This window comes from Bubalus bubalis, chromosome 15 (genome assembly GCF_019923935.1).
Source record: "Bubalus bubalis isolate 160015118507 breed Murrah chromosome 15, NDDB_SH_1, whole genome shotgun sequence".
Classification (NCBI taxonomy): domain Eukaryota; kingdom Metazoa; phylum Chordata; class Mammalia; order Artiodactyla; family Bovidae; genus Bubalus; species Bubalus bubalis.
This window is the reverse complement of record NC_059171.1, coordinates 14,915,048-14,930,035: the sequence shown is the minus strand read 5'-3', so window position 1 is coordinate 14,930,035 and position 14,988 is coordinate 14,915,048. Positions and strand designations below refer to the sequence as shown.

The following is a 14,988-nucleotide window of genomic DNA, read 5'->3' as shown; positions in this document are numbered from 1 at the left end:
ACATGCTCTATCCACTACATCTGGCAAACCGGTTTGCAAAGATCAAAGTTTCAGAGCCATTTGCTATGGGAGAAAGACTGTAGGGGTTAGCCAGTTTCCCAAGAATGAGAAAAGGCATTCAAAACATTTAATATACGACTCATTAGGTTTTTCAACTCGCTTGACCAGCTGCTATTAAATCACAAATTGCTTGCAAAGATGTCTTTTTTTTTTGTCTCTTTCCCACCCTAACAGGTCATGAGTTTCACAAAATGACACTAATTATTTATTTAAAAAACACATTTTAGAAAGCTTCCCTTGGGATTAATGAAACACATATTTATCTTTTCATAAAACTATTTTGATATGTGGCTAAACAACATTCATTGACATCATACAAAGGATGGCAGTTTATAAAAAAAAATTCTTAGGAGCCAATGATTTTCATACTTCCAATTTTTAACAAATAGTTAATGTAACTTCTCCCAAGAGCCACAAAAAGTCAGCTTGTTTTCTTTCCTTCTTTGTACTGAATCCTTTTAAAGAATGTGAAAACTGCCCATGTCTCGATTTATAGGACTTGTTCATTACCAAACATATCACTATTCTTCACCTAAAAATTCTGAAGATGCTATGTAACTGTTCTATAATCCTCTTGTCTCATTTAGAAAGATGTGACATCTTTTTTCACACCTCAAGTCTTGCCCAAATCTTCTTGATTAGGACAGGGTTTCACAGCTTCTGAGAAGTCATTCAAAAACTGCCAGACCACTGAGGATTCAATTTGATGGCCCAGTTACAGGGACAAGAAAAAATATTTAGCAACAAAGGCCAGATGCAGTAGCTAAATATAACTATCTAAAGTCAAGAGGCAGGCGCCTACTGCTTTATAGCTTTAGCCAGGCAGTCATGAAATATGGCAGTAAAAACCCAAGTATCAACATGGATTATTTGGCATATTTCTTTAATCTTGCAAACTAGAGAATCAAGTTCTTCTGGAAGCTTAACATGTCATTAAAATAGTAACTGTTACTTGGAAAATCCTTTTTAAATGCACTGCAGGTATGAGAGAATTCTTGCTTTCAACATGGGCCCCACACAATGGACCCTTTGAGCTGGCTGCTCTCCGCTTCTGGTTCCACCATCCAGACTGAATCTGTACCATCGCTTTAAAGTGATTGACTACAGATCTACAAGTATGTCTCCACCAACATTCAGAACTCAGAACTTAATTCATAATCTAAGGAAAGCAATGGACAATTATGAAAAGTAAGGAAGCCACCAGCTTTTTCACATGATAAATATGTGTAAGAATACAAATAAAGGCTTGGCTAAACGGACTTTGAGATTCATAACTTTTTGAAACCTGGAGTTACCTTGAAATTTGACTGGCGTTATTGTTGGCATGTCACAGGAATTTTGTTGATGCTTTTCAGCTGTTTCTAATGAATAACAGATTTGATGGTCCACCCAAGGGGTGTCCCAGCAATGGGGTAATTTTGGCATCTGGATTGGAGCCACTAGAAACGAAGCCAAGTTTCTATAAATTTTCATTGGCCACTGCAAAATTAAAATCATACAAGGGGAGTGCTTCACTAGGGTCTACGGTTCAAGTTCTTTTAACAAATGTGAGTGACAGAGTCCTAATGAGCCAAAACCTAACCTAGACATCAGTCACCAATGCAGAACACTAGAAGCAGCTATAGGTCAAAACCTATCACCAAGAACTTGCAAGAAGTCTTCAAATTAATCTGTTTTTCTGAAAGCTTAGGGTCATCTCTGATTCCTCTGTCTCCTTCATCCTCCAGGTCCCATCAGTCCTCAAATACTGAGACTCTTACTCCTTAGTATTACCTGAGAGCAGGGCCTCTGCTCTGCCACATTACACCTCTCACATCAGACTCTGGTGCCCTGCTGTTTGGACCATGAGTTCCTCCTCCTTCACCTCACCACACTAGTGTCCCAGCCTCCAGCCCAGCTCCCTCAAGTTTAACTTCCACAGAGCCGCCAGGGTGAAGGACTCGAACTGCGGAAAAGTCAGAGCAGCCTGTGCCACCATCTCCCTGCCTCCTCTGCCCCCTCTGCCCATTACCCGTCACCTCACAGTAACAGTCAAAGCCTGTCTGTCTGTATAGACACGGGCTCCCTTTTATTTTAAATTCGGTCAATACTAAAGTTAAAGTTCCCACTCTCACCACAGCAGTTCACTTCTCAGTGTCTTCGTTCACACTACGGTAGATATGTCTTGTTGACCCCACTCTCCCAACTTTGTCATGTGACTAACACCTATTTATCCCTCAGATGCTGTTTAAGAATCACTCCCTCAAACTCTACACAATATTCTGCAACAACCGGTATCGGGAAAGAATCTAAGAAAGAGCAGATATATGAATATGTATGACTGATTCACTTTACTGTACATCTGAAACTAGCACAACACTGTAAACCAGCTATTCAGTTCAGTTCAGTTCACTTGCTCAGTTGTGTCTGACTCTGCGACCCCACGGACTGCAGTTCGCCAGGCCTCCCTGTCTATCACCAACTGCCGGAGTCTATTCAAACTCATGTCCATCAAGTCGGTGATGCCACCCAGCCATCTCATTCTCTGTCAACTATACTCCAATAAAAATAAAATTTAAATAAGAAATAGAAAAAAAAAGAATCATTACTTTAGGGAGCATTCTCAAGGCCTCTGGCCTCTTTGCCTCATCCCTCTCCCCCTGCCTCCAGGAAGGCTGGTTAGTGCACCACTCAACTCTTGACTTTCAGAGTCTCCCGGGCATACTCAGGCACTAGACGATGTTGTTGTTTAGTCGCTCAGTCATGCCTGAGTCTTCACAACCCCAGGGACTGTAGCCCTCCAGGCTCCTCTGTCCATGGATTTCCCTGGCAAGAATACTGGAGTGGGTTGCCATTTCCTTCTCCAGGGGATCTTCTCAGCTCAGGGATCAAGCCCAGGTCTCCTGCATTATCAGGCAGATTTTTTACCACTGAGCCACCAGGAATGCCTAAGAGACAATGCAACTTTGCTTATTTATGATTGACAATACCACCTAAACCAGGAACTCTTTGGGGTCTGGGGCTTTTGCTTTGGTTTGTATCTCCTGGGCCTAACATAGTGCTCAGTGTGTGTGTAGGCAGCCAGTCAATAAGCTTTCCTCAAATGGCACTGCTCCAAATAAGGGGCTATTGACTGGATATAAAGCATTTCCATAGAAGTGCAATTTTATCTTTAAAGTTTGAGAGCACTTCTCCCACAATAACTCAGCAGTCTGACTCTCTGACCACCCAGAGCACAGCTGCACAACAATAACCAAGCAAAAGAGGCCTTGGGGCAGTCGGAACAGAAATATAAATCCCACGTATAAAAACTCAGGCACTTGAACATAAGGAAGCTCTTCTGCTCTTAAAGCCTAGTTACCCTTATTTCTATAAAATTCTAAATCTAGTGCTTAAACCTATGAACTATGAGAAATAATAAATCAGAAAGAAGAGATAGGTTTGGAAGCTGATAGCAGTACCACAGGGGGAAAAAAAGCAATGTCAGAGACAGGAACATGAAACATAACAAATACGCACTTACTGACATTTTTGCAGTATCAGAAATGTTCTGTGTCTGGGCTAACACGGTGGCCACTAGACACATGTGGCTACCAGCACGTTATTTATGTATTTACTTGGCTGCACCAGGTCTTAGCTGTGGCATACAGGATTTCTGATCTACATTTTGACAGGCAGGCTCTTAGATGCAGCATAGGAACTCTTAGCTGTGGCATGTGGGATCTAGTTCCCTGACCAGGGATCAAACCCAGGCCCTCTGCATTGGGATTGCAGAGTCTTAGCCACTGGACTACCAGCGGGGTCCCCCTGAACACTTTAAATGTGGCTGGGAGGGATTGGGGGCAGGAGGAGAAGGGGACGACAGAGGATGAGATGGCTGGATGGCATCACTGACTCGATGGACGTGAGTCTGAGTGAACTCCAGGAGTTGGTGATGGACAGGGAGGCCTGGTGTGCTGCAGTTCATGGGGTCGCAAAGAGTCGGACACGACTGAGCGACTGATCTGATCTGAATGTGACTCAGAAACTGAATTTTTAATGCCATTTCTTTTAATCAACTTATACTCAAATTTAGATAGCCACATGTAAATAGTGGCTACTGTGTAGAATGCATAATCACCGCAGGCTCAGCTATTACGTAGGCAGATGGCCAAAAGCACCTCTGCTGGCCCCGGGGGCCTTGCTTCAGGACAGGCAGGAACAGACGTGGCCATCACAGCAGGGCCTCCTACAGCAGCCTGTATTCAGTACCCACTGTTTGGGAAGTCAGGGTATGTACAAAAATACTTAAGTAAGATTTTTGCTCAAAATGAATAAAATAAAACCAGGCCATCCAGAAAACCTCACTCTTCCATATTAGTTGTGTTTTGACACGTTGCACAAAGGAAAGCCTTCTGCTCTCCTACACAGCAGGCTGCTATTCTTTTCTCTCCTCTCTGCTCCCTTCTTTTCATGCCCTTGTTCTTAAAACTAGTATATGAAAACCTCAAACATAAAACCATTATCAGATGTCCTGAACTCCTTATTAATAATTGTAACCCACTCCCAACCCCCATCTCTCTTTTCTAGCTTAATTTTTCAATAGCAGTTGTCAGCTTCCAGCTGCTTCTACTACAGTAATGTAAGCTCCATGGGGTGGAGGGGGGGCAGTGGGGTAGAAATTCTTGTCTGCCTTATTCATTAATATTATCAAAATGCCTTAAGTGGCACCTGACATGTAATATGTGAAATTTACTCATACACACTCATAGGCACAAATGCACACATGTACACATGCATATACAGAATGAAATAAAGAGAAGCCAAAAAATAAGTGTAATAATATCCCATCCATGATCACTCCCCTAAAATGTATACATCCAAGGAACTTATACATTTCTGTAAGTGAGTATAATTGATAAAATAATAATAGTGAGTATCTATTGTTTAAACCAGTGTTCATAGCAACTCTGCAAAGTAGTCATTAGGAACACGGAAGTGCATAGAAATAAATTTACACAACTACAAGGTGTTGAAACTGAACGTTGAATTATTGGTCATCTGAATCCAAGGGTCATGCTCTTCCTATTAACATCATTGCTATCTTCTTTTGAAATGTAAAACATATCAAAAGAGGAATAAGAAACATAAGTAAGTGTATAAAAAGCTGCCTAAAGTTATCCTTTATTTTTCCTTCATCTTGCTCATACATCAGAGCACTGTTATCACACGAGGTCCCAATCTTCTCACAGGGGAGCTATGAGGGATGTTTCACTCTAGGACAAGAGTCATCAAACTGTTAGAGTAATGAAAAGAATGGTGGTAGTTATTATTATAAAAATAGTATAAAAAGCCTCAGGCTCCTTTCTATTCTCCACTTCTAATTCTCCATTTCTAATTTTCAAAATTGGTTCACTTACATTTTAAACGCCTCACCCTGTGCATAGTTAGTGCTGCAGTTTCCTTGCAGAGACAGCAGACGCTGACTGCTGTGGCGTTGGCTGGGGTCATTTATTCTACGGAAGATGTGATACAGAGACTCAAGTCTCAGTCTCTTCTGCCCTGATTCCTCCCAAGAACAGTTAAGAGTGGAAGATAGTGATGTGAGAATTTCATAATCTTTTCTATTATTAAAAGGAAAAGATTACAGACAGAAAAACATGTCTCTGGGGCTCAATTCAAAGTGGGAAGTCTCAGGAAATGGATTCTGATTTCAGAAGACTTAACCCCAAACAGGAATTACTCCAGCCCCACCTAAAAGAAAGCCTAGTGTCTCACTCTTCACCATGTAATCTTATTCCAAGTGTGCTATACAAGGCTACTAGGTCCAGTGGAATGGTTGGTTTTCCTGAATTCAATTATAGAAAAAAGGATAAGAGCTGTTCTTGGAAATTTGATGTTTTGGCCTGAAGTGGTAAGGAAATTGCAAATTCATGGCAATGCAAATAAAAAGAACTTCAGAACAGTCCTTTCTGAGCATCCATCTTTTGGGGGAGAAGATAATGATTGTGCACCAACCTTTTCATGGAAGAACAAGCGTTAAAGATTCAAAGTCATTGAAAAAATGTACAGCCCTCCTGCTGGGTGGGATTTGTGTTGAGCATTGGGGATAATAGGAACTTTAAGTTCCATCTCTGTCCTCAAAAACTGTATAATCTGGGGAAGAAAAATAGGTAAATAATAACTTTAAAAAGCACAGGATGTCACAAGTGCTTAAAGTACAAAGTAAAATTTCATGAAAAGAGTAACATAAATCAATATCAGTTCTGATAGGGGGAAATCTTGCAAGTTTCCCAATAAGATAAAACTTTAAGTGGGACTTAAAAGATTTCAGTAGGCTGAAAATAAAGAAAAGGGCATTCCCAGGTAAAGAACAAAGAAGGGAACCCCAAAATAGGTGAAACATCTATTCAAATTCAGTGAATAGGAGATTTCCTGCCAGGTCCCAAAAAAACAGACAGTGTGACACTCTAAAATCTTCTAATTGTTAACCAAGATATTTATGGACCCCTATCATTCTATGAATTCTAAGACAAGTAGAAGAGTCTCCTTGAAATAATTTTCAGGAAAATATGGTTAAACTAAGCTATTATCTTATGAAAAAGTTGGCTTAAAGCTCAACATTCAGAAAACTAAGATCATGGCATCCAGTCCCATCACTTCATGGCAAACACATGGGGAAACAGTGGAAACAGTGGCAGACTTTATTTTTCTGCGCTCCAAAATCACTGCAGATGGTGACTGCAGCCATGAAATTAAAAGACGCTTACTCCTTGGAAGGAAAGTTATGACCAACCTAGATAGCATATTCAAAAGCAGAGACATTACTTTGCCTACAAAGGTCCATCTAGTCAAGGCTATGGTTTTTCCAGTAGTCATGTATGGATGTGAGAGTTGGACTATAGATAAAGCTGAGCATGAAAGAATTGATGCTTTTGAACTGTGGTGTTGGAGAAGACTCTTGAGAGTCCCTTGGACTGCAAGGAGATCCAACCAGGCCATCCTAAATGAAATCAGTCCTGAATATTCATTGGAAGGACTGATGCTGAAGCTGAAACTCCAATACTTTGGCCACCTGATGCGAGGAACTGACTCATTGGAAAAGACACTGATGCTGGGAAAGATTGAAGGTGGGAGGAGAAGGGGATTACAGAGGATGAGATGGTTGGATGGCATCACGGACTCAATGGACATGAGTTTGAGTAAACTCTGGGAGTTGGTGATAGACAGGGAGGTCTGGCATGCTGCAGTCCATGGGGTCACAAAGAGTTGGACATGACTGAGCTACTGAACTGAACTGAAGCTATTATCTGCGCGAAAGTTAGAAGAGCAAGAGGCAAAACACTGCTCCAGTGACTGAATCGCCCTATCCACACTGGCCTCTGAGAGCCAGCTCCAATCAAACCTTGTCTGTCCGCCTTGCAAGTGAGCCCGGACCTGACTTCATCACAATCCAAGGAGACAATAAATTCTCACCATTTCGTTTGTTCAACATCACAGTGTGCTGCAAGCTGTCTTTCCACACTAACACTTGAGGACGGGCCACAAGCAAAGCAGCTTGTCTACCTTGACCTCTAAAATACAGAGTTTGCACATTTTGTCTTTTGCTGGAGAGGCTACTCCAGGACCATTATTTTTAATCAATGTGTAATGTAGGCCACTCAGGTTGTCCAGAGACCCAACTCAGCAACACCCTTAGCCACAGCATACAGCACAGACCGGTCCTTAACAATCTGATCACTTAGAATCCAAACTGCTTCCACAGCAGGCAAGGCAGTCACACAGTTAGGCACCTTGATCAAGCTTAGTGATTATCAAATGGAGCATTCATAGCCTAGAACATGAGATGCACTGTTTGAAACACAGTTGCTTTGAAACATGGTTGGTTTGAAACATGTCTGAAATGGTAGCCTTCTCCCCAGCCCCTGGTATTTCCTTGTAATGGGGATTGGTGTGGGTGAGCAAGGGTTTTCGCCAAAACCAGTTATCTAATACATCTGGTAAAGTGAGCAGCTGCAAGATACTGTGCACCTTGGTCAGCTTCCAGTGGTATGTAAGGAATAAAATCCACAGGCCTCAGTGATTGTGGAGATAGAGAGGTGAGTTTCTATAGACTAAAACAGGATTTGTTTTAGCTTTGCTGAGAAGGTGTGTTGTTAGTTGCTCAGTCGTGTCTGACTCTTTGTGACCCCATAAACTGTCAGGCTCCTCTGTCCATGGTATTTCCCAGGCAAGAATACTGGAGTGGGTTGCCATTTCCTTCTCCAGGGAATCTTCATGAGATCAAACCCGGGTCTTCTGCATTGCAGACAGATGCTCTACCATCTGAGCCACCAGGGAAGTCCTTGCGTTCCCAGGAATGAGTGTTGAGGGACTACGGGACATTGGCAGGGAGGCTGGGGAGAGGTGGAAGGGAGGAGAGTACTGAGATTCCAGTATGTAGACAGTAAGGGAGAGGATGGCATGAGAGGAGACGGGCAGCATGTAGGCAACATCACGGGAGCCCTGTAGCTGTACTACGGAAGGCATTTGGGTGGGGATCGAGAAGTCAGGCAAATTCAGATTTACATTAAGAAAACATCACTGGGCTCAGGGTGATGAAGCATTGGAGGAGGTAAGGAAAGGAGGCGGGCTTGCAGGACAGCTGTTTAGAGGACCACCGCCACATTCTGCCTGAGAGGTGACAGTGGCTTGGAGTAGCGCAGGGCAGTAGAGAAAAAGAACAGTGAACCCACTTTGGGCAATAGTGTGGAAGGGACATCTTTCACTGTGATGGGGAGACTGACTTGGAGTTTTGCACTCCACTATCCGTGCTGTCCAATCTACATAACGATTTTCCTGGGGAAAGTTGTATATCAACTGAAATTTAGTGATCAAATCATTCAAAATGAAGACAATTTTGAAAATTTTTGTTTGTTTAATTTCTATTGAAGTATAGTTGACTTACAATAGTGTGCTAGTTTCAGGTGAACAGCAAAATAAATCTGTTATACACATCTCACTTTTTTAGATTCTTTTCCCATATAGGTCATTACAGAGTACTGAGCAGAGTTTCCTGTGCTATGCAGTAGGTCCTTAGTAGTTATCTATTTTACATATACTATACTAGTATGGAGAAGGCAATGGCACCCCACTCCAGTACTCTTGCCTGGAAAATCCCATGGACGGAGGAGCCTGGTAGGCTGCAATCCATGGGGTCGCTAAGAGTCAGGCATGACTGAGCGACTTCACTTTCACTTTTCACTTTCATGCATTGGAGAAGGAAATGGCAACCCACTCCAGTATTCTTGCCTGGAGAATCCCAGGGACAGAGGAGCCTAGTGGTCTGCTGTCTATGGGGTCGCACAGAGTTGGACATGACTGAAGCGACTTAGCAGCAGCAGCAGTGTGTATATATGTATATGTCAATCCCAATCTCTCGATTTATCCCTCTCCCCTTACCCCTTGTTAACCATAAAATTGTTTTCTATTTCTCTTTTGTAGATAAAAATTCCACATGTAAGTGATACCCTATGATATTTTTCTTTCTCCATCTGAATAATGTGAATCCTATTGGTAAAACAAGCATCTTACTCTAAAACTTTTTAACAAAGTGTTTATATGTTAGATTATATATATATTATTCTTCACGATATACTTTAAATGGGGTATTTCTTTATCAGCAATAAGAAACCTCCATCATTATATATTGGCTACAAGGCTCACTAGCCTTTGATCTGGAACAAGTTGCCCAACTTTCCCCAGCCTATAACATGAGAATCACAATAATATTGATACCACCAGGATTTGTGGGAGCACTGTTTAAGATGTTAGAGGTAAAAATTACTCTGTGTATTACAAAGCATTATAAAACAAGAATAGGTATGAAAGGGTCTGGACATACATAGAATAAGTATAAGCAATAAATATATGATTTATTTAAAATTTCATTTCAAACAATTACCAGAAGTAAAACAAAAATAGTAGGTATGACTTCAACAAAGAGGGAGCCTCTTGGCTCAGAGCAAAGCTAGTCTTTATCAGGTCAGACAGCTCCAGAGGATGTATGACTTCTTGTCAATTTAGACTAAATTGATAACTTAGGCAGCATATCATAAAGAACTCAAGTCAGGCTGGGCAAAGAAATTGAGTAGGTCTCATGGGTCTGCTTGGCAGCAATGGGTACAGAAGGAGTGATGGGAGAGAGGAGGAGGGAAGGGACATTTTTAAGTAGCATCAGAAGAACAGGCCAAAACAGAAAAAGATGCTAGTAGCCGTATCTAAAATTACATCTGTGCTATATCTGATGATTTCCTCTACATTTCTTTATTTAAAAAAATGACCATCCGCTCATCAATTGCCTTGTAAACTGCAGGGTATCTCTTGGAACACTGGGTTTGGCCATGAGACTTGTTCTGGCCAATGGAATGTGAGTGGCCAGGGTGTGTGGTCACAGCTGGGCGGGAAATGTAAGAGCCATTGTTAAGTTTTGACTGCCTTTGAAGAACCCTTTACTTTCAGCCACAAGAATGGAGTGTCCCGGATGGGTTTTTCCTTCAGCCTGAATCCTGGGGTTAAAAAAGATATCTGAGGTAGAAACAAGGGCATTACCAACTTTACATACATATATAATATATATATATATTATAATACATATATAAATATATTTTAAATATATTATTTAAAAAGTTTATGTTTATAAATTTATGTTATATATATGACATAAACCTCGGAACTTCCCAGGTGGTGCTTGTGGTAAAGAACCCACCTGCCAAAGCAGAAGACATGAGATGCGGGTTCAAGATGCAGGTTCGATCCCTGGGTCAGGAAGATCCCTGGAGGAGGGCATGGCAACCCACTCCAGTATTCTTGCCTGGAGAATCCCGTGTGTTGGGGGCCAGAGTGAGGCACTTGGCCCATGGCAAAGGTCATGAGGAAGGAGGCTCGACATACGCAAAGGCAGGATCGAGCCTCAGGAGTCCCCCTGGAAATCCTCGAGCATCTACCCCCATAACCAGAGCCTGCCTACTTTACTACTTTGTGCTCTCACCTACACCTCTGACTTTACAGGGGGCTGTCCCCCACCACCTCTTTCGGAGAAGGAGTTAACTTAGAACTCCAGTTAATAAAAACTCCTGGGCGTGACAAGAGTGTTTTAACCTACAAACTCCTCTGAAGGTTCTCTAGCCTGCCTGACAGGCTTGTCCGGCCACATGTGATTGCTCACAGCCTCCCAACCGTGAGAGGCACGAGATGCTTTAAACCTTCTAAAAACAGGTTCTTTAGAGAAGTTAGAAAACCATTAGTATAAGTATAATGGGCTGATTAGAAATTGTATTGGTGAAGGGTTTTTCATTTGTTGAGCCAATGTTTGTTGCTAAGTCTCCACATCCCCTGCCCTTACACACATTAATGAATATAGAGAAGAAATAAGTATTAACCTTTGATATAAATCACGTTAGACCTTAGGCTAAGTAAATTCTTTCCTTAACTAAAACCCACTATACCCTCACCCTATAGGAATGTAACTTTATTTGGGTGGCATCTGTTTTAAGAATAATCACCCCTGGAGAAATAAGTGTCCTGGTTGACTGACCGCTATCACAAGGAGAGGGTCATAAATTGTCAGCAGGCCCCCTGGCCAGAAGATGATGTAACACCCCTAAGACCTCTGTATACATTTGTATGAAGCACCTGACTTTGATAAAAGTCAGGACTGCTGACCCCACGTGACTTTTGCATAACATCTCAGTGTATAAAAGTAGACCATGGAAAATAAAGAATTGGGATCAGTTTCTCAAAATACTGGTCTCCCCATGTCGCTCTCTCTCTTACACTCTGGCTGAGTCTCCATCTGGAGTGCGGAACCCACCAAGCTTACTAATTTTGCCTGGGCTTCTAAGATCTGACCGGGAAGGCCTCAGTGTCTCCTGTCCTTCGGGAGAACAGAAGGACACCTGCGGCCTACGTAAGTGGTGCAAGCTTCTTGTCTTGAAGTTTTATTGGTCTCCCGTGTAAACCAAGCTACTCAGCCTCTTTTCTCCACTGAATTTTCCTACTGAGCTATCCTCATTCTATTACTCTTTATATCTCTAATTAATATCTAATTGAAGCTATTGTATCCTGATCCTCGCCGACGCCATCCCCGCTTCGAACTCCCTGGATCAGCCGGGGCTGGACCCCGGCACCCGTGGACAGAGGAACCTGATGGGCTATAGTCCATAGGGTCGCAATGAGTTGGACATGACTGAAGCAACTTAGCACGCATGCATGCATATGACATGAAACTCAGTGGTTGCAAGCCACAGAGATTTGGGGGTTGTGCATTACTGAGGAAGAGCTGAGTGATGTAGGAGCCTTGAATTCCAAGTTTCTATCGGTATTTTACAATCCGCAGCTGATGACAGATAAGATATAGAATAAATATATTTAATGCCTTAGGGAAGACTGTTCAGTGAAAATTAGATAACTACTGTCTTCCTCCTATCAAACATCAAAGCGATCAAACACCAAACAGTAGAAAGAAAACAAATCTGAAGAAGAATTTAGTAAGTGTCATTGATTTAACACACATAGACTAAATGACAAAGAATTTTAAGTAGGAGATAAGCCCTAGAGATCATTAAAATACAGTCTTGGCAGCTCAGTTAGCTAACCCATCTAATGTTACTTCTAAAGAAACAAGAAGCCCTGTTGTGCAGTTAAATAATTCTATATACTTTCAGGAGATTTCAATATTTCATAGCTAAATGCATTTTCTAAATTCCATCTTCAAAAATCGAGGGCAAAATCTATAGAAACTGGTGTGGTTGTGTTTGTACCAAGTATAAAATAATGTTATTGTAGTGTTATATCAGAGAGATAAAACAACTCTGTGACAATCTGGCATTCCAAAATGGGATTTTTGTAAAGCTATGTTTTGAAATGTTAACTGTCCTATGCTCTTCTTAGAGAAGTAAAAGTTGGGGAAAAAAATACTGTAACCAAACAGAATTTCTGCTTTCAATAATAAGAAACCTGGCTCAGGTTCATGATTAGTTTGATACAGCAATTTGCCTCTAAAAGAAAGTTCTATTTGATTCATTTTGATATTTGGCAAAACTAATACAGTTATGTAAAGTCTAAAAATAAAATAAAATTAAAAAAAAAAAAAAGAAAGTTCTAGAGACATGATTGAAATATCAGAATCATATGCATTACATGAGAAAATTTCCAGGATGTTGTTTATTAAAGTCCATTGACTGGAAGGACATAAACTCAGCTATCAATGTCAATCCCATTACAATTATAATTAAAAGCTATCACCATACAGTTTAAGCAGGAGTGATTTAAGCAGAAAGGCATTCAGTCCAGTTCAGTTCAGTTCAGTTGCTCAGTCGTGTCCGACTCTTTGCAACCCCATGAATCGCAGCATGCCAGGCCTCCCTGTCCATCACCAACTCCCAGAGTTCACTCAGACTCATGTCCATCGAGACAGTGATGCCATCCAGCCATCTCATCCTCTGTCGTCCCCTTCTCCTCTTGCCCCCAATCCCTCCCAGCATCAGAGTCTTTTCCAATGAGTCAACTCTTCGCATGAGGTGGCCAAAGTACTGGAGTTTCAGCTTTAGCATCATTTCTTCCAAAGAAATCCCAGGGCTGATCTCCTTCAGAATGGACTGGTTGGATCTCCTTGCAGTCCAAGGGACTCTCAAGAGGCTTCTCCAACACCACAGTCCAAAAGCATCAATTCTTCAGTGCTCAGCCTTCTTCACAGTCCAACTCTCACATCCATACATGACTACTGGAAAAACCATAGCCTTGACTAGACGGACCTTTGTTGGCAAAGTAATGTCTCTGCTTTTGAATATGCTATCTAGGTTGGTCATAACTTTCCTTCCAAGGAGTAAGTGTCTTTTAATTTCATGGCTGCAGTCACCATCTGCAGTGATTTTGGAGCCCCCAAAAATAAAGTCTACCACTGTTTCCACTGTTTCCCCATCTATTTCCCATGAAGTGATGGGAACGGATGCTATGATCTTCATTTTCTGAATGTTGAGCTTTAAGCCAACTTTTTCACTCTCCACTTTCACTTTCATCAAGAGGCTTTTTAGTTCCTCTTCACTTTCTGCCCTAAGGCATTAACCACATTTAATAGGTGAGAAAATATGAAGTTTCAGGAAGGTACAGCAAAGTTTAAAGATCTTATCAAACTAGAAAGTGGCAGACTTTGACTATGAATTTAGGTCAGACTGATTCTGAATCCATGCTCTTCTTACCCCATCCCATATAGCTTCCCTCCCAGTGAACTTAAGTAAGCATGTACTGATAAGCTTTCTAGGACTCTCTCCTCAGGTGGCCAATAATCTTTGAAGGTGCCCAACAACTGATCCTACTCCACAAATCCCTGGACTTAGAAAGTGGAAAACAAAAGCAAAAATGTTCCAAAGCCTCACAAATGAATAAGTACCATTAACTTTTCAAATATTCAAAGATCTTATGTTGCCTTCGGGATACCCAAATTCACTTATTCCCTATATCCTCTACCCTATTCCTTCCTGTTTTACAAATAACCCATCTTTCTATGCTCGGCCAAATATGTATCTGATTCAGCACATAATTGAATCAAACTAGACTCAAGTTAAATAAGTGATGTTAGAGTAGGAGAGGTGTATATATATATATATTTTTTTTTTTTTTTTGATCGTCCCATGTCATGTGGGATCTTAGTTCTCCAAGAATTGAACCCACACTCCCTGCAGCAGAAGCATGGAGTCTTAACCACTGGACCACTAGTGAAGTCCCTATATTTCCATTTTAAAAGAGATTTTCACCTACAATAATTTGTTTATTCAATAAATGTATTTGAGCCCTTCCAATATGCTAAGCCATTCCAAAGTGCTAATCAATGATATAGTGATTTCACTATATGAAGATTACATTCTAGTGGGTAGGATCAGTAACCATCAAAACCAGCAAACATATTATAATATAATTACAACTTAATACATG

At 41.3% G+C, this 14,988-nt stretch overlaps 1 protein-coding gene across 6 annotated transcripts in view; it reads right to left on the bottom strand.

Annotated features, from left to right (window-relative positions):
* CPQ (carboxypeptidase Q) overlaps window positions 1-14,988 on the bottom strand; it is a 573,403-nt gene that overhangs the window by 375,528 nt on the left and 182,887 nt on the right. The window lies entirely within an intron of this gene.